This window comes from Armigeres subalbatus, chromosome 3, assembly GCF_024139115.2.
Source record: "Armigeres subalbatus isolate Guangzhou_Male chromosome 3, GZ_Asu_2, whole genome shotgun sequence".
Lineage (NCBI taxonomy): Eukaryota > Metazoa > Arthropoda > Insecta > Diptera > Culicidae > Armigeres > Armigeres subalbatus.
Window position 1 is genome coordinate 9,734,767 of NC_085141.1, and position 25,358 is coordinate 9,760,124.

Sequence of the window (25,358 nt, forward strand, 5' to 3'; positions counted from 1 at the left end):
TGGGAGGACGCCAAGGGTCAAGCAAGCGTCAATCAGCATTGATTTTTCTGTCATATTGCGATTACGAAAGATGATGAACATTTGGCATGTCGCTAGAATGAATAGATGTATTAAGCGGTTACTTCACACGTGGTTTAGAATCCGGATAATCCGCGGTCTACCTGGTGGCCAGGGCACTCCAAAGAGCTAAATTGTCCTCTTTCGCAATGCACTTATCGCCGTGATAAATTTTGTAGAAGTTTCCACCATTCTAAATGTAAAGGATCCAACGATAAATCTTCACGAATATGTTAGTTCCGGAGTGATGCTAAACTTTTCGGAGTGTTGCAATATTCAAAGCAGGTGTTGCAATACTTATTTTTGCGCTTCCATACTTTTGGCGGGTAGTGTATGTACATTATGTGGAAGATTTTGATTTAAAACATGTGTTGTAGTGTAGGTTCCTTCGATGGGACTCGAACCCATGATCCTCAGTACGCTAGACTGGTGCTTTTAACCAACTAAGCTACGAAGGATCTTCGTCGGCCTTTGCAACATAGCGGCTACTGAATGAGCCCGAGATCCACAAACCGAAAACATCCACAAACCGACATCTGCACCCCACCATAGGTGGTACGAAGCACTTTCCTTTCGAAAACTCCAAATGCGCGTTGGTCCTCCACGAGCATCGTCCAGGTCTCGTGTCCGTAGAGGACTACCGGTCTAATGAGCGTTTTGTAGATTGTCAGTTAGGTAGTCAGTTAGGTGCGGCGTCTTCGACGTGTTGATGACTAGTCCGATCCGCTTAGTTTCCCTCTTCAGTCTGATGTAGGCTTCCTACATCTTCTCAAAGTTACGTGCCATAATATCTATGTCGTCGGCGAAGCCAAAATAGCTGGACGGACTTATTGAAAATTGTACCACTCGTGTTAATCCCTGCTCTTCGTATCACCCCTTCAAAGCGATGTTCAATAGCAGACACGAAAGACCATCACCATGCCGTAACTCGAGAATGCCCCTGAAATTCGAACTACGCACATCACTCGATCCATCGTCGCTTTGATCAACCGTATCAGTTTATCCGGAAATCCGTTTTCGTGCATTAGCTGCCATAGCTGGTCCCGATCGATTGTATCATATGCGGCTTTGAAGTCGATGAATAGATGATGTGTGGGCACGTTGTATTCGCGGCATTTCTGCAGTACTTGGCGAATGGCGAACACCTGATCCATGGTGGGGCGTTCGCCCATAAAATCCGCCTGGTACTGCCCCACGAACTCCCTTGGTGCTAGTCGACGGCATAAAATTAGGGAGAGTACTTTGTAGGCGGCGTTCAGCAATGTGATTGCGCGGTAGTTGCTACAATCCAGCTTATCGCCCTTTTTGTAGATGGGACACACGACACTTTCTATCCACTCCAGCAGCAAAACTTTCTCCTCCCAAATCTTGGTAATGACCCAGTGCAGCGCTCTAGCCAGTGCCTCCACCGTGGGATTTGTTGTTCTTCAGCCGGCCACTCTTCTCCTGGATTTCCTGAAGATCCGGAGCCGGTAGAATTATGTCCTGCTCGCGTTCTCCCAGGTCCACCACTATATCGCCATCTTCGTCTGCCACATCGCCATTCAGGTGTTTTTCGTAGTGCTGCCGCCACCTTTGGATCACCTCACGCTTGTTCGTAAGAAGGTTCCCGTTTATGTCCTTACACGTATCAGGCTGTGGCACAGGGCCCTTACGTGAACGGTTTAACTTCTCATAGAACTTTCGTGTGCTATTAGCGCGGTACAGTTGCTCCGTCTCTTCACGGTCTCGATCTTCCTGCTGGCGCTTTTTCCTCCGGAAAATCGAGTTTTGTCTGTTCCGCGCCCGTTTTTGTCGTGCCATGTTCGCCCTCGTGCGGTATTGCAGCAATCTCGTCCATGCTGCATTCTTCGCTTCTACCTACTAACTGCTCACATTCGCCGTCATACCAGTCGTTTCTCTGATCCGGGGCACCATGCCAAGTGCAGCGGTTGCGGTGCTACCAATGGCGGATCGAATATCTCTCCAGCCATCTTCAAGAGACGCTGCGCCTAGCTGCTCTTCCGTTGGGAGCGCCACTTCCAGCTGCTGCGCGTATTCTTGGGCTAGTCTACCGTCTTGTAGCCGACCAATGTTAAGCCGCAGCGTCCGACTTCAACGCGTGTTGTACACCGTCGAGAGTTTTGAGCGCAGGCATACTGCAACGAGGTAGTGGTCGGATTCAATATTCGCACTGCGGTAAGTGCGGACGTTCGTGACGTCGGAGAAGAATTTACCGTCGATTAGAACGTGATAGATTTGGTTTTCCGTTTCTTGGCTAGGTGATCTCCATGTGGCTTTGTAGACATGTTTGCGGGGAAAGAAGGACTACCATTCCGCGGAAGGCTGCGAAGTTTATGCATCGTATCCATCGTATGTTTGCTTCAGCTGCGTTTATAACGCTTCTTTATCGTCGTCTGGTCTCCCTTCGTGTGGGCAGTGCACGTTAATGATGCTATAGGTGAAGAAACGGCCTTTAATTCTAAGCTTGCACATCCTTGCGTTGATTGACTGACACCCAATCACACGATGGCGCATATTACCCAGCACTATGATGTCCACACTTGATGTCCTGTCCAGCAAATCTCCTGCAGCGTCACGCCATCGTAGATCATCCTGTCGCAACCTGCGAAACCTAGCGGGTTGCAGTTCCATGTTCCAAGCTTCCAACCCTAGTAGCACACATCTAACTGATTTGGTTGCAACAACCTTTGTGTGACCAGATTTGGTCATATATGAGTCAAAGAAACTCATCTATGACAAGTGTGTTGCTCGGGAATCGTGATCCTTTATTCGTCGCCTAGGTCTTTGCCGATTATATCGAGTCGCATTATCTATTCGTAATTATTGGTTTTCCAGGCGGCTTATTGGGCCTGCGCAAACCTCCTGTCTCGTCGGAGGGCGTCCCACTTAACACCAGGACTTGGGCTTGTGCGCTTTGAGCGGCACACTGTCGCTTTGGTGGGGCCTACTTGCGGATACATGCAGCTTTTTATAGGAATTTAACAGGGCCCACTGTCAAACCCCATCAGATCCTAGGCAAGCCCCACAACTAGCAGATGGCCTGGGGAGGGATCGTCAAGCCCTTGGACATAGTCCCTGCTGCCCGCATTTCATTTGCCGTTTTCGTGCGCTTTTTTTAATAGCATCGTTGATTTTTCCGCTGTAGTTGATTTGGATAAGACGTCAGATATGAAAAGCACCTTCTTTTGAGAAAATCTGTGAAATGATTAATCCACCTTAAAGTGATATGAAAATTTTGCTTATCCATCGAAACCAGATATGAGCCTAGTGTCTTCGGGAAAGTTGTAGCGGATGGTATTTCAAGCCGCTGCGAAATGGTGAGTTGACATCCGGGAAGGGGCGCCTAACATAGCTCTGGTCCTCACAAGTTCCAATACTCACGCTTCCACGGGTCTTCTGATGACAATTGACCGCCAGCTAAGGGTTGCGTACTTACCTGGTAGTGCAGCCTGGGCACTGTTGTCCTTCTGACATCATGTGGGATGTGGTGGGGTTCAACAGTGTGCTCTGTTGAACTTCTATAAAAAGCTGCATGTGTCCCCAAGCAGGCCCTATCAAAGCGACCGTGTGCCGCTCAAAGCGCACTAGCCTAGTCCTGGTGTTGGGTGGGACTTTAAACAAATTTGACCCGACTGATCGAGCGTCTGTCCACCAAGGAGGTGCGGCTCCAACAGCGTCTGTTCTGGCATCCAGCGGCTGAGTATGAAATGCTATTCTCCGGAAGCTATACCTAAGATGTCAGCCCCATCCCGGTGGATAGGGAATCTTGGGCCAACAACCTACTGTTCCCGAAACATCAATTTGTTCGAGAATCCGATAATGGAAGAATACGGACTGATTTTACGGCGACGACTCTTAGCGCGAAACAACGGACACGAATAGGAACATGGAACGTTTTAACCCTAGCCCAGCAGAGTAAATTGGCACAACTTGCCAATGAGGCACGCCGCATGAAGCTTGAGATCCTGGGACTGAGTGAAGTCCGTTGGCCAAACTTTGGAGAACACAGAACGCCGTCGGGACAAGTTCTGCTATACTCTGGTGTACGAGGTGAACACGCTCCCCGGCATCGCGGAGTTGGCTTCCTACTAAGCGCTCAGGCACACTCTGCGCTTATGAAGTGGGAACCTATAAGTGAAAGGATAATCGTTGCCAGATTTAGAACACGGGTCCGAAACCTTACTATAATCCAATGTTATGCTCCAACCGATGCTGCCGATCTGCAAGACAAAGAGAACTTCTACAGTCAACTCAATGCCGTCGTAGATAGAATTCCGAAGGGTGATATCAAGATCTGTTTGGGCGACTTCAATGCGAAGATCGTATCCGACAACTCGAACCATGAGCGCATTATGGGACGCCATTGTCTCGGAGAAATGAGCGAAAACGGAGAGCTGTTCGCAAAATTTTGTAGTAATAACGACATGGTGATCGGGGGATCGCTCTTCCCTCATCGACCGGTTCACAAGGTCACGTGGGTCTCCCGTGACGGCTTTACAGAAAATCAAATCGACCACATCTGCATCAGTCGAAAATGGAAACGGAGCCTTCTTGATGTATGGAATAAACGTAGTGCCGATATACGCCTGCGCATTGCGCGGATTCGTCGGCAGGAGGAAAGAGTTGGACGACGATTCAACACACGCCGACTGGAAGATGCCACGGTGAAACGGTCCTTCGTTGAAGAACTGGAGACGCGTGCTGCAGATATTCCGGAAGGTGGCAGCGTGGAAGACCAATGGACCGCCATCAAGAATGCCTTCATCGCCACCAGCGAGAACAATCTGGGTGAACTACGCACCCAGAGAAAACAATGGATCACCGATGAGACCTGGAGGAAGATAGAGGAGCGAAGAGAAGCCAAAGCCGCGATAGAGCGATCGACAACCAGAGGAGTCAAAGTCTTGGCCCGTCAACGATGCGCGGCTCTTGAGAAGAAAGTAAAACGCTCATATCGACGGGACAAGCGAGCGTGGGCAGACTCTCTGGCCGACGAAGGAGAGAGAGCCGCCGCAAACGGGGACATTCGCCTCCTCTACGATATCTCACGACGCTTAAGCGAGGCGAAGATGAATGCAATGATGCCTGTGAAAGACGCGAATGATCAGTTATTGACCGCAACTGACCAGCTGAAACGCTGGTTCGAGCACTTCGAACAACTTTTTAAGTGCCAGCCAGGCCATCACCACCTCGGCATGATCTGCCTAGGATCCGACGTATAACACGCGTCAATACCGAAGCTCCATCACTGCTAGAGATTCAAACAGCCATCCAAAGCATGAAATCGAATAAAGACCCAGGGGTCGACCGCATATCAGCCGAGATGCTCAAAGCTGATATCTGGGACACCGCAACTTTCCCGGTCGACTGGATGCAAGGTATCTTAGTGAAGGTGCCCAAAAAGGGTGACCTGACTGTATGCGAAAACTGGCGAGGCATTATGTTGCTGTGTACCGTTCTCAAAGTTCTGTGCAAAATTATTCTAGCCCGGATTCAGGAGAAGATCGATGCGACTCTCCGGCGGCAGTAAGCCGGATTCCGTGCCGGAAGATCCTGTGTGGACCATATTGTCACGCTCCGCATCATTCTGGAGCAGGTCAACGAATTCCAAGAGTCCCTTTACTTGGTATTCATTGACTACGAAAAAGCTTTCGACCGTCTCAATCACGAGAATATGTAGGGCGCCCTGAGACGCAAGGGGGTTCCTGAGAAAATCATCGGCCTCATCGAAGCACAGTACGAGGCCTTTTCGTGTAGAGTGCTGCACAATGGGGTCCGTCAACAAAACCAAATCGTTGGATGTAAACACGGTGACTCCTTCCAGTTTCACAGTAGCCGGGCAACCAGTGGAGAATGTTGAAACCTTCCAATGTCTTGGTAGCCAAATGGCGTCAGACGGCGGTACCAAGATCGACATAGGCGCACGGATCAAGAAAGCAAGGACTGCCTTTGCGAGTTTAAGAAATATCTGGAAAAACAGGCAGATAAGTGAACGCACCAAAATACGAATTTTCAACTCTAACGTGAAATCTGTGCTGTTATACGCGAGCGAAAAATGGCGTGTATCAGTGGAGAACACTCAACGGCTGCAGGTGTTCATTAACAGATGCCTGCGGTATATAATTCGGGCCTGGTGGCCTCACAACTGGATCTCAAACAACGAGCTCCATCGTCGTTGTCACCAGAGGCCGATAGCAACAGAAACTCGGGATCGGAAGTGGGGCTGGGTCGGCCACACTCTACGTAGGGGCGGAAACGAAATCTGTAAACAAGCATTAGACTGGAACCCAGCGGGACATCGCAGCAGAGGCAGACCCAGAGGTTCATGGCGGCGAAGCCTCAATAAAGAAATAAAAGAAGTCCAATCTAACCTGGCAACATGTTAAAGCGATAGCCGGGCAACGCTCAGGATGGAGATCTTTCAAGTCGGCCCTTCGCACCACCGGAGGTGTACAGGATCCATAAGTAAAGTAAGTAAGTATTTCAAGCCACTTTTCCGAAGACACCCCATACCTATGGCTTATATAGTACGAGATATGTGTCGTTTTCTGTGGAAAGTTCCTTAAATCAGTTTTTTGAGCATAACTAGTTTTTCTATGTTTCAGGCACTTTTACCACCTTCTACAAAGTTGCGAAGCTCTATCTCTTAAAATTGAAAAATTATTTGAGAAAATGTGTTTTTTTCTAGGGCTGTTTTAGAATCGTGAAACTTGTTCCGGCGCAAAATGGCGCAGTCAACATTTTAGTACACTGAAACTGCTGTAAGTTTATTCTTGTCTAGCGGTTGAAGCTTGATTCTAAACGAGCGCACGAAATCGCAACACTGTACCATGTAACCAATATGAATAAGTTCAATAAAAATGCAATTTTTTTGTCTAAATATGAACAAGGATCTTAATTGTTTTGTCCCGCGCTGGCACATTTTTTTCTAATCACTTTAGGGTCCTCAAAATTTTGAATGGCCCACATAATTTAGAAGTGCATGTTTTTAGTTTAGTATGCAGACCCAAGCACCATTTCAAGTTTACTTGCGCGATAACAAAACACTGAAGAAGTTTTCAAGTAGAAAACGAAATACGTATCTATAGATACATAAGTGAATATAGCGGCAGTAAATGGAAGTTTGAAGTATTTTAACCTTGTTTACTTGTGCAGTTTTCTAGAGCAAATCATAAGTGCTGACAATTAACTCTAGTAACATGAATTCTGAAGAAAAAATAAACTTGCCTGCGGCAGCTGTCAAAGATTTTACCTTTTCGCAACATCCAATACCACAAATTGCTTAATGAAGGTTCTATTAATTAAACGCAACACGATTTCAAATACAATGTGTTGGAGAAAGTAAAATACTGATGATGATGATGATGATGACTACCATCTATTGTAGCAAGGCACCTGCCGATAGCACTGGTCATATCTGAGAAACGATTTGATCATGATTATACTACTGTTTGTATTTCATCAAACTCCTGTATGAAGGGCCAAAATGGGTGGGGTGGTTCCATAAGCAGAGACACTTATGCGAATCCACGGGATGAATAGAGAATCTCCTTCCAGAAGAAAGTTCATACATACAATAATATAATCTAGCCCTCGTTTCCCAGATTGACCCAATAGATGGGGAGAAGAGATTTCATCAAACTCCTGTATGAAGGGCCAAAAATGGGTGGGGTGGTTCCATAAGCAGAGACACTTATGCGAATCCACGGGATGAATAGAGAATCTCCTTCCAGAAGAAAGTTCGTACATACAATAATATAATCTAGCCCTCGTTTCTCAGATTGACCCAATAGATGGGGAGAAGAGCCCGCCCTTTATCCACGAGATGTTAACAATAGGAAGTTGGCGATTCCACTATTCCTATCCAAATCGCTTCAATCGGGTGGAGAAAGTATAATACTGTGCCAAAACTCAATAACATATATATTTTCTATCATAAGTCTGAAAAAAATGCTATTAGCTAATTAATAAGGAAGGTTGTAAATAATGGAAAACGCGCAAAAACCAAATTTTCAAAACTGTCTTAACTCAAAGTTCCCACTAAAAAAAATACTTAAGTCTATTTCACATCTCTCCGTCTGCTGCTTTACCAGAATGATAATGCTAATATGCTTAGATTACTACCCAAAGACATTACTGTAATGGTAGCTGTACCGTTGTTCACTTGTTCGATTATTAGTTGCAAGTAGCTACTGCTGGGGCCATTGATTGTCGCTGATCGTATGCACAAAAAATGCCTCCCTTGAACGACCGAGCGGGCGAGCGCTTCTTTGATCGCGCATGGTCGTTGTTTGTAGGTGCGTGATCTGTGTACATACAACACCCTTTCATCGCCTCAGTAACCGCCGACAATCGATTAGGTACCTACCATACTTGCATCCATAATGTATGCTTCTACAACTCCCTCGAGAGGCGATCTCTCTTCTCGGGCACACGGCCGAGCCCGGACCAGAAGCTTAGGGTTACACACCCAGCACCAGACCTTTGCCGTGTAGGTGTCAAAGTAATCTCGTTACAAAATTGTAGGTAGCGTTAGTCATTGAATGAACGAGCGAATTGCCTCGCTGTCATCAAAACCACCGTTGTTGGGGCAGAGTTAGGGAGGGAACGAAAGGCAGATTTCTTTTTTGGATGGAACTACACTTGTACAGGTCGTGTTCAACAACTTCTACTTACACCAATGACAGGAATGTAAATTGTTAAATATATGGGCTTGGGTTTGCTGCTGCTTAATATCTTAGTTTTGAAGGCTTAGGTAAGTTGCTTTTGCAATGTGAAGATCATCCCTACAAGAGATTTGACAGACATTGTTGACGTTAAAGCTTCAGGGGCTCTTTCTTTTATTTATCATGTTTGGTAGTGATCCGAATCATTTTCATTTTCTACGATTAAGCTGATACATATAAGAAATTTCAATGAAACCATGACAACTAGCAGCAATCATGATGCAATTTTGAAATATATTTCAACGAAGTTGCTTCAAAGTTGAAATGTAACGAACCCATTTTGGAATGAAGCGGTATTATATTTTAGCGTCAGAGTGAACTTGAAATTATCTTCAGTCTTCAACCTTGAGCTACTAGCAAAAGTTTCCCATGCAAAAATCGAATATGGCTTCATTGCAGTAAATTGGAAAGCGAATCAACTTCTTCCTTTTTTTCCTTCACATCGCCAGGTTTAAGCCGATATTACTTCTCCATTCCGCTCGGCCCAGAGCTTAAATCGCCAATCATGCAATAGAAGAGTTTATAAATGGAAATTTATGTCATGTTGGTTCTATAATTCTTCAGGATGTAGGTTTAGGCTAGATTAAACTCATTGCAGGCTAACCAAATTCATTGGGTAGAAAACATTTGAAATATAATTGCCATTTGATTGGCGCATCCAAATCGTATTCTCTTGAGGATCTCATTAACTAACGAAAATTGCCATCTGGCCTCGTTACTGTTTAATATAACTTCTGAAGTGAACATGACCGTATAGCGTTGTATTGTTCACGAGATATTTTACTTGGTAATGGCGCAAGGGCCACTTTGAAACCACTCTATACAACACCAAACCCGGTAGACAATCATTTGACATGTTCGCTCGCCAATCGGTAACGAGACACGTGTGCATATGTTTCCCTAAAAATTTACAGGCCTCATTATGCGCTACTGCTTTTTCCGCGTGCAACCTGGGCATGCATTATGTAAACAAAGTGCGTGAGTCCACTTGGCACGAGAATTGCACGCCCCAAACACCAAACGACGAGTCTACGAAGGGACAAGTTGTCAACTGTTCGCACTTCTGACCGGTTGCCTTTTGCTGCAATATTGGCTTCGCTATAGTGCACCTCTGCTGACTATTTGTTTGGATTACAAGGAAGAGGTGTGCTCCCATCTGTATGTACGTTTGCACACGTCGCGTATTCTTGGTTCGTATATCAACGGTTGCAGGCAGCCCCAACGGAAAATCGCACGACTCTTGAGGAAGAAGGGCCGCTACAGCTTCCCAAGCCGAACCACCTACCGCTTGGGTCTTGGCTAAATATAATGTATGACACGAAAATGCATAGTAATAGAGCATACTCTTACTTTCGAACTCAGTGGGTTGTGGTCGAGATGACTGTTGCGCCTCTACATCCGAGGCCGGTCACTTGAGAGGAAATATTTAGATAACGTAATGACATGTGAGTGCCCGCTTTACGGCGGATTATGCATGCGCAAGCTTTTGTTTTTAAAACAAGAAGTGGAATTTATGGCTCGATGAGAGAGCTCAGATGCAAACAATGTGTTGGCTAAGGTGTTTTATGCTTCAGCTGGGAGGTGTGGCCCTTTGAATTCACGGCACGACTTTACCAATTTGGTCACGCAGATAGGCTCCAACCTAACGCTCAATAAACTGACAAATGCAAGATCACACTTTTCAGCAACGGTCGATCACAAATCATATTCCTTACCCCACGGATCCACTCATAAAATGGTAATAATCTAATAAAACTCCAAGAAATGACTCATTAAAGAATGCACTTCAGATCATTTTCTACTACCCTATTAAATGAAGCCTGAAGACGAGAACCATTCAGCCAGTGAGAACTCGAGATCAATAAAATTGAAGCAATCTACCCACACCAGATGCAACGAGTCGTAATCAAACGCATTAAAGCCAGCACTTATGATGGCGCTGTGTAGACTGAAGAGAAGCGTTTTCTTCTGTTTTCACTTTCATCTGCAGCTAGGAGTTAGATTTCTTCGAATAATAAAAGTTCATCAAGGCCGCAGTCGTTTGAAAGATGAATCGCGAGTCTGCCCTCCGAACAAATATAACGGCGACAATCTACACTCTACAGTGGCGGGTATTCTATAGAACCTAAAGCATTTTTAGAGTATAAAATTAATATTTATGATTTTTTTTGCGGTGCTGTAACTTTTTATTATGGTTAACCAATTTCTATCATGATATGTATGATATCTTCGAATGCTGCAATGTTTCCGGTCACGGTGTCCACTGTGGGTGCCTCATTTTTCGGTATGGGTTCATATTTTTTCTAGCCTCACTGTCTCCGCCGCGGCGGAGCTGCAATCCAGGATGCAATGGTGGCGATTGATTGATGAACAAACACGTCTGCCACTTCCCGGACTATATAATACAATAAATACGTGCACCGGTCGGCGCGGTGGCGTCATCATCCTCTGTAGCAACAGCGACTGTAGATATGACAGCAATAAAACATATTTCTGGATCCGGGGAGATCATTAAAAGTGATGACTGAGTTGATGCACACATTAAGCAGCTGCCAAAGTGACAAAACCAGCGTCGTTGATTGTCTGGTGGGGCGTTCACTAATCGAATGTGTTAAAAATTTAATTGAATCAAATGGCGACATTGCAGAGCAGCGTTTATAGATAGTGTCATCTTAAGTAGGAACAGAAGGCTTTATGTTTTACGTAGAATGGAATGCTGTAGATTGTGATTAATTTCTGTCGCAATCTAAATTGGATACACTACTGGAGTGATGCAAACTGGGACATGTTCGCTGCCATATTCGTATTATTACGAGAATAGTAAAACAAGCGAAAGACGCACAAATTGAATCCAGGGTTAACGTATCGCCTTATTTTAATACTTTATAAGCAGTCATTTGTAATGTTTCGAACATTTAAAACAAAAACCGCAAAAACCGCTTAACAAAGATTTTGTTACAGCTTTTACTCGAGAATGTGCTGAGACCATTTCACAGATAACACCATCGTATGATGCAGACATTCTTTTATTTCTTTATTGAGGCTTCGTCGCCATGAGCCTCTGGGTCTGCCTCTGCTGCGATGTCCCGCTGGGTTCCAGTCTAATGCTTGTTTACAGGAAGCCAGCGGGACATCGCAGCAGAGGCAGTCTATTTCGTTCATGTGACTAACAGATAGAACGGATTCTTTTTTTTGGTCTTTTGTGGTCCTGAACCCATTTGGATATCATTTGGAAATTTGGATTAATTGAAATATTGAAAATTTATTTTCAAAAATAATAAGCATGTTGACTAAATCATAATCTCTACTTCGCAATTAGCAAATGTTCAGTAAACTTTGGGACAGATTCTATAACATGCCTTTTTTCCTTAAGGACAAAATGGAACTAATTACCGCTTATAGCAAACTGAACGTCAATTTTGACGGGTAAGGGTTGTTTGGCCGAAATCCATCTGGCCGAAAGTCATTTGGCCGAATATGTTATTTGGCCGAACAGATCATTTAGCCGAATAGGTCATTTGAAAAGTAAGAAATGAGGTGTGAAAAGTGAGACGTCTCACTTCTGACTAATTATTTCCCACTTCTTACTGACAGGCCTGGTAGCGGGTCACTTTTTAATGACTTGGTCACTTTTTTCGGGCTAGTCACTAAAAAGTCTCTTTTTTCGACCTCAAGTCACTAAAGTCACTTTTTCTCGCAAAAAGTCACTATTTTCAACTATTTTGAAACTATTGAAACCAAGATTTTTTTATCAAGATTTATGTATCCATAGAATAATGCTTTGTTCATGGCAGAAATGAAATTACGGTCTAGGAAAAATGATCTTTCTGAAACTTCGCCAGCCATTTAACTCGCTACAATTTATAAATTGGTATACAGTCATGCAAGCAGGTGACCTGTCGATTTCAAGTTATTTTAAACTCAATCTTTCTATACAGGAAGGGAAGGTGGGGAGATTTGACCCCTTGGGAGACATGCTTCTCCAACCAAGAACTAAAGTAGTATTGTTATACCGTATTTTTATAATAGATCCTCTAGACAAATGATCGTTATGTGGAGAGTAATTTTTTTTTCTTGACAACCTTATTTACTCTATTATTGACTCTTTTTTGTTCCTCCTAAAGATGTTAAAATTCAGGAAAATATAATTTGTTTTCAATTTTTTGTAATTGGACAGATGTAATGAAGGGTTTGCTCTAAAACAATATTTATTGAGTAGATATCATAGAAAGGAGATCAAGTCTCCCCAATTTTGAAGATTACATGCGCTGTCGAAATCCATAGCAAAAATCGTTCATGAATACGCTCAGCAAGTCGAAAAATCTGCGTATTTTGTAGGAATAAGTATTTAAAAGTTCAGAGAGCATGATCGAGAGTTCAATCCCAGGCTCGTTGTATATTAATCTTCATAATTTTTTGTTTCGTTTTCTACCAAAACGATCCGTACTGTTATTCCTGTTGTATAAAAAATTCCAAAAACTTCCGTGGCACCAGTGACTAATCGTAGAATTCTCTGCATCTTTCTAAAGTAGGTGTTCAGTTAATCCAATGATCGTAATTTTCACTCATTCAAAAGAGAAAAGAGTACTCATTCACGTAGATTTTCGCCGAGACATCATTTTCGGGAAAGAAACAGGTGTTATGAGTGATAACCATATTCCGCTCACTTCCAGTGGCTTAAAAACATGATTTGCTTGCAAGACTACTCATAGTTTTGAGTAGTCCTGCTTTATACTGGTATTGAGTAAAATTTCCGTGGGGTTAAAAGAGAGGGCAATACAATTTTACTTACCCTAGGAGCACAACTCACACTGATTTGGTTGCAGCAACTCAAATGTGACCAAATTTGGTTGCATAAAAGTTACCGTAACTACTCTACAACATGTTACTCGGTCCCGAGCAGCACACATGTTGCACAAAAGTTACTGTAACCTCCATACAACGGAATTTAGTCACATTTTAGTTGCTGCAACCAAATTGGTCTGGATTGTGCTGCTAGAAGGGTCACTGAGTAGATAAAAGTTATAATTAAGTGTACGATTTTCCTTTATATTCTGAGTTTGTTGTAAGAGAAAAGAGTGGTGAGTAAAAGATGTTTTCCGCCACAAATAACGGAAAAATTATTCTCCTTCAACCCAAAAACGCTTGATTTCGTCTCATCGAACTTGCAACTGAAATTGGAAGTCACTATTTGGTCACTTTTTCTGCAACTGAAAGTCACTATTTGGTCCCTTTTTTCGTCAGCTTTGGTCACTAAAGTCACTATTTTGAGTGACTTCGGTCGCTACCAGCCCTGTCACTGGGAAAAGTGTAAATATTGCAAGAATTGATTGGAAAATATTTTAGCGATCGAACAAAAACAACAATAATATCTATGTTTGCTTCAAATATTCCGATGGTTGAAGCAACTTAAAATGCATATTTGATTCAACCATAGTTTTTGTTCGCACCATGTGTAACAATATGCTAGAACAGACTGAACTTTTGTTTTGATTTACTTCAACTATGTTTGTTTGTACCGTACTTTTTTCCTGCGTGTATGATAATTCCACTCCTTGTCAGTTAGGCCCCCTTGTCACAGCTTGTCCCATAGTCTGTTCATTACATGAACTTAGTAGGTTTCTCGAATTCATTTTATTTAAAATAGTTCTCGTGTTCCATAATTCATGGATTTTTTTTCAAGATATACAATAATCTCACTACTATTCAAAACTAATTACCGATTATCGAGATCGATTGTGTTTTAGAACCGCAGAACTATCTCGAGATCTGCGTTCTTTGTTCGGGTCCACGACGTTAGGCATAAGGACGTTAGACATAAGAACGTTAAGCATATTGTACGTTAGGCATAATGGAGGTTAGGCATAATTCTACCTTCTTCATGTTATGGGCTGTTCTTTGGGTCATTTTATGCCTAACGTCCATTATGCCTAAACGTACATTATGCCTAACGTCCATTATCCCTAACGTACTTATACCTATCGTCGTTATGCCTATCGTACTTATGGGGGTATCCCCCCTCCCTTTGTTTTGCCTTAATTGTATGGTTGAATGTCAATTGTGCGGTAAAAAAACAAAAATTATTAGTGCGCGATCGAACGTGTTTTGGAAGCGCAGAACAATCTCGAGATCAGCGTTGTTTTGCTCTGCTTTTTGCGGTCGAAAAGAAAATGATTAGTGTGCGATCGAACGTATTGGGGAAGGGCAGAATGATTTCGAGATTCGTTTTGTTCTGCGTTGTGCGATGGAAAAGAAAATGATTTGTGCGCGATCTAATGCGTTAGAAAGCGCTCAACGATCTCGAGATCCGCGTTATTTTGTTCTGCCATGTGTAGTTGAAATTTAAATTTATCAGTGCGCGATCAAACGCATTTGGAATCAAAGAATGATCCAGAGATCGGCATTATTATGCTTTACTTTGTGCGTTCAAACTAACTACACGTTACACACGGCACTCCGTAGTCCAATATGTGAATTCTCGTGAAAGTGCAGATAACTCGTCGGATTCCATCAAAGCGAGTATCACGTCAACATTCCTACCCATTCCTCAAATGACCTGGATTAGGACACACGGCCCGGTATTGCTTAATTTTTGCTCACTAGTTTTTACCCATTGAGGATGATGTTAGTCCCAAATATCATCTGTTGGTTCTCTGTGTAATCACATCTGGCCTGGCAGTAACGGAGTAGCAATCGTGGGCGGTCAATCATGCTCATGCTCGTGCTTTCATCCTGGCATGCAGCAAAAGTCATCCCTACACAAAAAGTCTCTTCTCGGCTAAACAAAAAAATATCTTATTCGAGGATCAGTTTGAATCACGGAGCAGTCACCTCAATGTTTATCAACTAACACGAGTCACTAACCTCTTGTGAAACTAGTCAATGTCCTAAACCTAGGCAATGTCATTACTGGACGTCGAAAAAGCCTTCGGCTGGCATGATAGCCGGGTGTACAAACTTCAACAATCATCATATCTGGGATGATCGTCTAAAACGATTACAACATTACACATAACTGTATTAAAACCTGCCAAATGTTGGTTGGGTGTAGTATCAAATAAATTAAGATGGCTAATAAAGTCTTAGTTTCATTCTTATACTTAGGGTGCCAATGGGATGTATGGGAAAAAAATTGTCATCGAATTTCAAAAAACGCCATTGCTCACAAGTTTCATTACCCCAAAATATGACCACATGCAAAATTCGAGCTTAATCGGACATTATTTAGAGGTGCCTAGAATTCATCAAAGTATTGGAATTTTTCCAAGGGGGGACCAAAGGAAAAGTTGAAAATCGAATTGTTTTTGATGCCAAATGACTTAAAAATGCATGAAACGTCGAGATCTTACGTTATTTCATTTTTTTGTTGGAAAAAATCAATTTTTTTCTCAGAACATTTTTGTAATTTTTTTTATCGAATTTTAACACCGGGCGATACGCAAACGTTTTCGCAGCCAAAAATATCCCCCTATGCAAAATTTGAGCTAAATCGGACATGATTTAGGGGTGCTCAAAATTTAAAAAAAAAAATCTGGCGAGGGGGATTTTTGTTTGTTTTTTGATGACAAAGGACTCAAAACGCATGAATGTTTGAGAATTATTTTTTTGAAAAAAAATCGACTGTTTTGGGACTTTGATCAAATTTCTTATGGCGAAAACAATTTTTCATCGAATTTAAAAAACCGGACGTTACGCAAATATTGGCAAGGGGTGCTCAAAACTTGTAATTTTGTAAACTTTTGTGGCAATATTTGTTGCACTGCGGTTTATTTTTACGCGTTTATTATTACGTAGTATCGCATGAATTCAAAACACAACGCGTAAATATCAAGCTACAAACAACTCAAAATTTTGATAGAAAGATTTTGAGCACCTCAAAATTATGTCCGATGAAGCTCAAATTTAGCATAGGGGCATATTTTAGGCCTTATGAAATGTTTGCGTAACGTCCTGTTTTTAAATTCGATGAAAAATTGTTTTTGCCATAAGAATTTTTTTCGAAGTCCCAAAACAGTCGATTATTTTTCAAAAAATTGATTCTCAAAGTTTCATTCATTTTGAGTCCTTTGGCATCAAAAAACAAAAAAAAAGATTCCCCTTTATGAGAAAAAAAAAGTTTTGATTAATTTTGAGCACCCCTAAATCATGTCCGATTTAGCTCAAATTTTACATCCCTACGAAAACGTTTGCGTACCGTCCGGTGTTGAAATTTGAAGAAAAAAATTTTCATCATCTGAAAAAATTTCTAAGTTCCAAAAATGTTCCAAGAGAAAAAAAATATTATTTTTTTTTAAATATTATTTTTTTATATTATTATTTTTTTTTTGAGGACGTTTCATGCATTTTAGGTCATTTGGCATCAAAAACAAAAACTTGATTTCCGACTTTTCCTTTGGTCCCCCCTTGGGAAAATTTTCATGGGTAAAAATTTCAAAACTTTGATGAATTTTAGGCACCCCTAAATCATGTTCGATTGAGCTTCGATTTTGCATGGGGTCATATTTTGGTGTAATGAAACTTGTGAGCAATGTCGTTTTTTTGAAATTGGAAAATGTCATTTTCATTGGCACCCTATTATACATATATTGTAAACCAAGCGAGCTTCTGATCACTTTCAGGTATAGTAAGGTATAGAAGCTGCTGTCAATCCTAGAATCAAAATGATTGTAGCTTTAATACAATATCGATTAACAGATAGCTCAAAATGTGCAGTAACACATTGTACAACGCAGTACCAACCTTCAGTTAAGTAATTGATTGCAAAAAAAGTAATAAATCATCGCTCCAAAAGCAGAACGGCTACAATCGTATTTATGGGCCCATTGACAGATTCGCTCTACCACCTCAACGCACGCTGTCGTTGTCGTCTTCGAAGAACGCCTTCAAATGGGACAACCAAACGAACGTTAGCAAGGGTTATGACAGCCCATAATTGCAACTGGAACAAGAACATGACAGAGTAGGATACAAAAGAGAGATATCCATCAGTCGATCGCTAAAGTTGGGCCGGCCGCGATTGCACCGCACTAAGGGATGGAAATTCCAAAAAACTCTAATGAACATTATGATTTTGAGAATAATTGTGTGCAAGTGTGGTGTTTAAAAATTTGTACAGAAAACATCGAATCATCCCTGTTGTTTCAAAAATAATGAATCAAAAATTAGTAATTTCTAGAATTCTTTTGCCGCTATTTCCAACGACTTATTTCACTGTTCAGGGGGAGGATCGTCGCTGAGGCAAAGCCGGACGGCTGCACTTGGCTGTACGTACATATATAGTCGCAACCAACCAACGGCAGCAGTTTGCTCGCGTTGTCTCCGCAGGTGGCGCTCGACAAAAAGGGATTGAATTACAACCCTCTCAATTTAGTTTTTTTTTTCATTTATTATTATTATGAACCATTGCTGCCGATGGTCGCGTTGCTGCCGCATCAATGTAGGGGAAGATGCATCAAAATGCTCCCAGACACAAAAAACGCTATTTATCTGTTTTACTTTTATGTCAAATTATTTTGTTAAATATTGTACTAATTCTTATTTGTAACGTATTTGTATTATATATGCGAATTTTGTGTAAAACATCACATTGTAACCAAGGTGAATAAGAACCCTGATTGTAACATGTAACGTATTTTGTAAAATTTCTTTTGTGAACGTTTAAATTCGTTTTAATTTAATGTTCAATCTCTGGAAAAATCTCCACTTAAAGTAAACATATTTCTGAAAACATTGAGCAGCCTTTATTGCTTAGAGACGAAGCGTATTGGCTTCATTTCTCCTACTGGCTGGTATTTATATGCCACTCGTTCATTTTATTCCGCACGCAGTTATTGGCTGTCATTGTGCCCATTCAAACATTTAGTCAAACATTAATGAAACGATCACGATGCGGTTATTTGCCGTAATGGAAGTGACACGATTTTCCGGGCTGGGTGTTAGATCCCTCCTTCGCGCAACTCTCTTTGATGCTGCTTCTCCGTCGCATGCATCACCGGCGGAGCACCATATTGATCCGTGTGGCCTTGAACGGTCGCGAAACTTTTAGTTTATTTATTCGCCCAACCAGCACTTGAGTCGAAAATAGCGACATGCAAATTGCGAATTTCGCACATCGTATAAACCGGAATGTTGTGATTTGCAACAAACTCTAACCAATCAACGACCCCAAGGACACTTGATTAGGAGCTAATTTTCTAATAATTCTTTAATCAAAACAACTAGAACGGCCACTAGCGAGATCGACCACTAGATAATCGGTTCCTGCCATTTAGTGAGCAAACACGATTCCGACTTTGTTAACAAGTTTTGCGTAAGTGCGCACCCTTTTATGCGGATTACAAACTAGATCAATTAGTGTCCGTTCTATGAAAGCACCTCCAGCCCTGTGCGGCCTCTTTGCGTAATTCCAGCTTGATTGGTCTTAATCTTGTGTTAAATAAACAAACCCCTCAGTTACCCGCACGGTAGTCACAACTTGGGAATGTTGAATAAACACACCGTACGTCGTTGCCGTCGCCGTCATCTTCGCCTGGAGGTATGACATTTCCGCAAACTCTTGTCAGTCTCAGAGCGATGTCTCCCATGCAGTCATTGCTGGTGCGCAATCTTGGCTGCGATCAGTTCGTTTGATGCATCTGAGAACACTCACGCACGACACGAGACAGTTGAGCAAATATGTTTGGGCAGTGATTGGCGGTCGGTCTTGATTTAATAGATTTGGATCGCAAGTTATTAATTTCAATTGATTGAATTGAAGATTTGTTTGTACTGCTGAGTGCAAAGCAAAACAATTAACCCGTAATGGGTTTTGATGGAGAACTCCGGGAAGTATGAGCTTTTAGCTCTCCATATAGAATTATACTTTTTTTTCCATAGATACCGCATGCGTGAAAAATCTCAAAAATTAATTTCGATCGATTTCAAACAATCTTTATGCAGAAAAATTAAGATTGGCCTGAAGATTTATTTTAAGCTTTGTTAATCATTGGCCTTAAGAGCTGAAATCATTTTTCTTCAAAAATTGAAGGTAATGAAAAATGTAAAGAACGGGAACCTAGCTCTCACAAACATTTTTTGATTCGCACGCTGATCGACTGATGTTTTTGTAAGATAACGACCCTCTGAAGAAAAAGTTGGAAAATTTGAATCAAAAATCTTTACAAAGTTATTTATAAATAAAAAATATGCACGATATACATCGCAGGAGATAACGATTTCAAATGTACTATAAAATGGTTTCATCGCTCTGGATATATTTGTTTGAGTTATGTATGTCACTAACTTCCAAAATCAGAAGGTCACACAAGTCACGACCGCACGACCTAAACTACGTAAAACAGTTAAGTGTCTTACAAATTAGGGTTCCGAAATTTTATTACGGAATTTACCGAATTTCATGGATTTTTGAAGATAAGATGATACCAGGGTTCTGCGAATGATGTCAACACGATTCACTTGTCATAAGACGAGTTTTTACAATCCCATTTAATTCCACCACTTATTAATTGTACCTTGACAGATACGTATTTCGACCTCAACAGTAAAATGTTGAGGTCGAAATACGTATCTGTCAAGGTACAATTAAGTGGTGGAATTAAATGGGATTGTACAAACTCGTCTTATGATAAGTGAATACATTCCACTAAAAACCTCAAAATAATTTTCTTATCAACACGATTGTCAAAATATCTCCGAAGTAAGGTGCCAAAAAGTATCCATCGTATTGAGAGTATTGTGAAAAAAATCATTTTGCATCAATTTCTTGAACAAATCCCGAAAAGAACAGATTTATCTTTGATAATGCATATTTAAACTAAGCATTAAATCGAAAGTCTAAATTTTGCGAAAAAATTTCACTTTTTGTCGACGACAGCCAAATCGATAAAGCAACCCGACGGCCGCCGATACTGACGTCATTAAATTTTATTCAGCAATCATGCGAATAAATTTATTGCCGCGCCTCTTTCTGACGGGTGGTCGTGATTCTGCTACCGATGGCACCTTTCGTATTGTTGTGTTTGATCTGATCTGTTAATTCTCTATCCCGCCACTGATTCCGCCGGGGCCGACATCAACGCCCTCTTTGCGATTAAATGATCTGCAGCCATCTGCACGAAATAACTACGGACGCAATACCGTGTGTTTTGCAGTACCGCCACCGATTGACCGATAGTCAGTATTAATTAAATTTGTAATTTGTACAAAATTTCAGAAAATTAAATATCTTTTCTGTGTAATATGGTGGTTCTTAGAAGCACTGAATTTGAAAGGGAATGCGCCCTTTCAACTACAGAAAGCAAATAGCACAAATTTGCTGTTTTCTGATTCCTTTTAGCCAAACGACTGAGATTCTACCGACGCCATCTTTACGATTGAATTTTCGGTTGTGTTTCGCACATTGTACCGGCAAATAATCTCTGTATAGTGAATTTTGTTGCTTACACTCTCAGTCAAACCAATTTTCTCCAATGTATTATTTATGGTTCTGAAAAAGAATAAATTTACTTTAGATCATGCGGCTTTGCTATCACCGATGGTTCGAATCTGATTTCGCTGCTGATGCTGAAAGCGATGACCGCAGCACACGTCATTTTTAATATTGAATTTTTTGCAGCAACCTTTGCGTAGGGAGCGCTATCCACTATATTCTGTCACGTATTCTGATTAACAGACAGAGACCGCTTGAGGAGTCCTTCATCGGCAAATACCAGGTAGGTTTTCGTGAGGACCGATCAAAGATCAGATAAACATCCTACAGATGATTCTTGATAAATTTCAGGTTTGCCTTCTGTTTATTAATTTCAAAGCAGCGTACGATTCAGTGAAAAGGAATGACCTATGACATTATCGGAACATGGTTTTCCGGTGAAACTTATTAGGCTGATACGTGCAACACTAAATGACTCGAAATCAAGTATTCGGATTGCAGACGAAATATCAATCGGTTGTGACGTTAGCAGTGTGTGTATGTGTGTATGTGTACACTTTTTTTAGACACACTTTTTGGAACTTCGCATTACCTGATTGACTCGCAACAAGTTGCATTCGACGGGGAATGCGGTCTCATTGTTTGCTATTGAAAATTGGCCAGATTGGACTATAGGATCAGAAATTATGGCAAAAATACTATTTTTGATGCGCAAAACACGCTTAAAACACTCACTCATAATTTTTAGTTTTTTTTTTGCACGAGAAAGGCACCAACACCGCTAGGTGGATTAATCAGGGCTAAAAATAGCTAAAATTGAATGTTCTAGACTTACCGAAAATATGAAAACGAATTGTGTGTAGTGCAGAAACAGACCTGAAATCAGAGAAGCACATATTATAATTAATGCGTAGAAACGAAATCAAGATTTTTTCCGTGCTCCGATTACTTGGTGAAGAGAAGGTTTCAGTAAAAAGCATTTGATCGGAAAGCATTAAGGCAGCCTCTACGACACTACCCATAATTCCATTACCCATAATACCATTACCCCGAACGCCACCCCGAATGAGCATTTCAATGTAGACATTAATACTCTAAGTCGAGTCAAGTACGATACACTGAAGACGGCCTCACAGTTGAGGTCGAAATACGTTTATTTATAATTTATATGAATGATTAACACTTGTTTTACAAAGTAATCAATAGCAAGGTGACTCCAGTCGAGTAATCTACACAATTTCTGTGATATCTCAAAATCTTGATCGTAGATCCATACTTATTTTCCGAGCTGATAATCTTTCATCACATTGAGAAGTTCATTCTTCTTCTTTATTAGAAGTAAATTCAGTACTGATTAAGTTAAGGTTAATATCAAATTTCTTAACACGAAAAGTGTTAAGTGTTATTTGAATTTGAAAAATGATAAAAGAAGCAGTGTTCTTTTTATATTTGAAATCTATTTCAATATTATTACATATGTTACTGCTCAGAAATCTTTGTAAAGTAGATTGGTGTGATTGTCATACGACAATGATTTTGCAAACAAAAATCTTTCGATTTATTTGAGGTACGAATCTGCAGAAAATAAAACTAAGCAAGCGGTATGACAGCTTCAAGTTTTTGAATCTAAACTGATATAAAGAAATACACGTTTCTCAGATTCAAAATCAATATCACAGACAGTACTATAAAAGGTCCTGATCGTCATAATACAGAGAGCAAAGCGCCTTTTTCTATTTTAGGCGACCAAATGAAAGAATCGTGGGTTTGATCAATTTCGCATGAAAGGCAGTCATAAACACGGTGTCCCTATGGGGAAACATCATTTTACAAAAATCAGTACCGTGCGGGACCGAAATCCGTACAGCACCGAAATCCGTCCACCTCATGAGATATCAATAAATTCTAGGAGGTTAAAGGTAATTAATGAAGGAATAATTAATCTTATCCTGTTCAGATACTTGACAGTAAGCTTTTAGGGCATAGAATTGGAAAAAAGGCTTTGCAATTAAAACCACAAAAAACAAAACAAAATCTCCACCCACCAAACGCGAAGTTTGTGCCGCCATTTTGTTTTCGGGTAGAGCGTAATTGCACCAAATGCGAATGTGTTTTAATTGCTAATTGCAAATCATTACATAAGATAAGCGGAATACAAATCGAAGGGATCACTTCTCAAGGTGCATATCGAACTATTTACAGTTGTAGTTTAGTCAATCAGGCTGTTTCAATTTAAATATTTAGTTAAGAAATAGCTGTACGGATTTTGATCCTTTGATTCGAAATCCGTCCACGGTGGACGGATTTCGAGTCAGGAGTAGTTGATTTAATTCATTATTTTATCACGTTTTTCGTAGTTTTTAATGAGTAAATGTGAAACACTTCAAAAGTAGAAGCCTTCATGCGCCTATGTCAATGACAAACGTTTTATTTACATTCGATTCCTATTTTCTAATGACTTTTTCATATACTTAGGTGCTTAAGTGTACGGATTTCGATGCCCCACGGTATATCTGAAACACCTACCACGTGAAAGTAGATGCTCTCCTCTTTCATATAGTGGGTGAACTAAAATGTTCTATCGGGGGATCTAGAACAATTTTTATTTTTTTCACTATTTTTGGTGCAAACTCCATAGAAATCTCAAATGATAGCCGATTTAACCCCCTCAAAAATGTATGGAAAAATGACCCCCGATAGAACATTTTAAAAATGCACTTACGTGAAAGAGGAAAACCTATACTTTCGTGTAGTGAGTGTTTTAGAGATACTGATTTTTTGAAAATAAGCCTCTTCGGACAAACACACCGTGTAAAAGGATGTTGTGCTTCATTTTACAATTTAAATTTTTAAATTATTTCAAAAGATATATATGCGAAGAATAGTGACTAGTCGATATATTAATCATATTTCTTTAATTCACCGATTTGAAAGTGGTAATAAACACAAAAACAAAGCATATATTGTAAACTTTCATGCCATGTCACGGAACAAATATATTTTGAGATTTTTGTAGCATGCTATTTATTCTTCGCGTTGCTGTTGATATTGAAAGGGGCAGATATGTAAACATCGCGTGACATCTCTCATTGAAAATTAGAAATTCCAGTACTGATCGCAGAACAATTTGAATTACTGTTGATTTAATTTGATTTCATTGATTTTAATTTGATTGATTTGATTTCAAAAGTTATTGATGGGCTTTAAATATGTAACAGATATACAAAATCATTAAAAATTAACTGGACGACAAAATCAGAAAAAAAAGTTTGTTTTTGAGATGCTCATGTGTTTGTAGTTCTCGACCTCTAAAATCAACTGGTTACCCGAGCAGCACCAGATAAACAAAAGTGGTTGCAGCAACTTGATTGGGACTGAATCTGGTCACATATAAGTTGCAGTGGCTCATGCGGAACATGTGTGCTGCTAGGGTACTGGCGTTTGTTGCTCGATTGGGAAAATTCCAAGATTAGGGTTTCTTACCCCATTCCCGGCCTAACATGCATACGACTACATTATTTAATTGATATTTATGACAGGAAGCAACTTGTCCTAAATTTCGTGGGCCGTGCAATATTGCAATGAACCCCACTTCTGCTTAAAAATAGCTTTTCTTGGTAAACATCTTTTGAAAAAGCTTTTATTTGATTTAAATTAACGAGGTCCAGCACTCATTTCAGTCATAGCGATTTCGTTTCCGGCCCACTTCAAAACCAGTTCCCGGCCTAAGCGAAATTTCGCTCAATCTCTCAACATCTTACTCTCATTCTCTCTCGGGGCATTAGCATTAGCATTGTTACGGTGTAATTCGTAGATTGGACACTAGTGATACTCATGTTTTACTTTTGAGATCCTTATCTAGAATGCTATCAGAAATCAAGAAGGGGAGTGGTCCTTGATTCCAGTCTTAAACAAAAATAACAAAAGCATGAGGATTACTACTCCTGGCCACGCCCATCTTCACCGTAACTAGGGAGAGGAAGGAAGTGTTGATGTAGTACTTACTTAACGAGAGGCCACCGACTTAGCGACACCCTCATAAGTACCACGGAGTTGGATAATGAGGAAGGTAATCGTTGGGTCAGGATTTGCCTGTAGCTGGCAATGTAACCGTGGTAGATCTTACCCCGTAACACACCACGCAA

At 40.9% G+C, this 25,358-nt stretch overlaps 2 protein-coding genes and 1 non-coding gene across 4 annotated transcripts in view; 1 reads left to right on the forward strand and 2 right to left on the reverse strand.

The window, feature by feature from the left end:
• Nucleotides 1-25,358, forward strand: part of LOC134226449 (hsp90 co-chaperone Cdc37) — a 395,365-nt gene that overhangs the window by 122,945 nt on the left and 247,062 nt on the right. The window lies entirely within an intron of this gene.
• Nucleotides 1-25,358, reverse strand: part of LOC134226445 (FH2 domain-containing protein 1) — a 293,104-nt gene that overhangs the window by 78,661 nt on the left and 189,085 nt on the right. The window lies entirely within an intron of this gene.
• On the reverse strand, nucleotides 441-515 carry Trnaa-agc (transfer RNA alanine (anticodon AGC)). The gene has a single exon. It is a non-coding gene; the product is annotated as a tRNA-Ala (tRNA).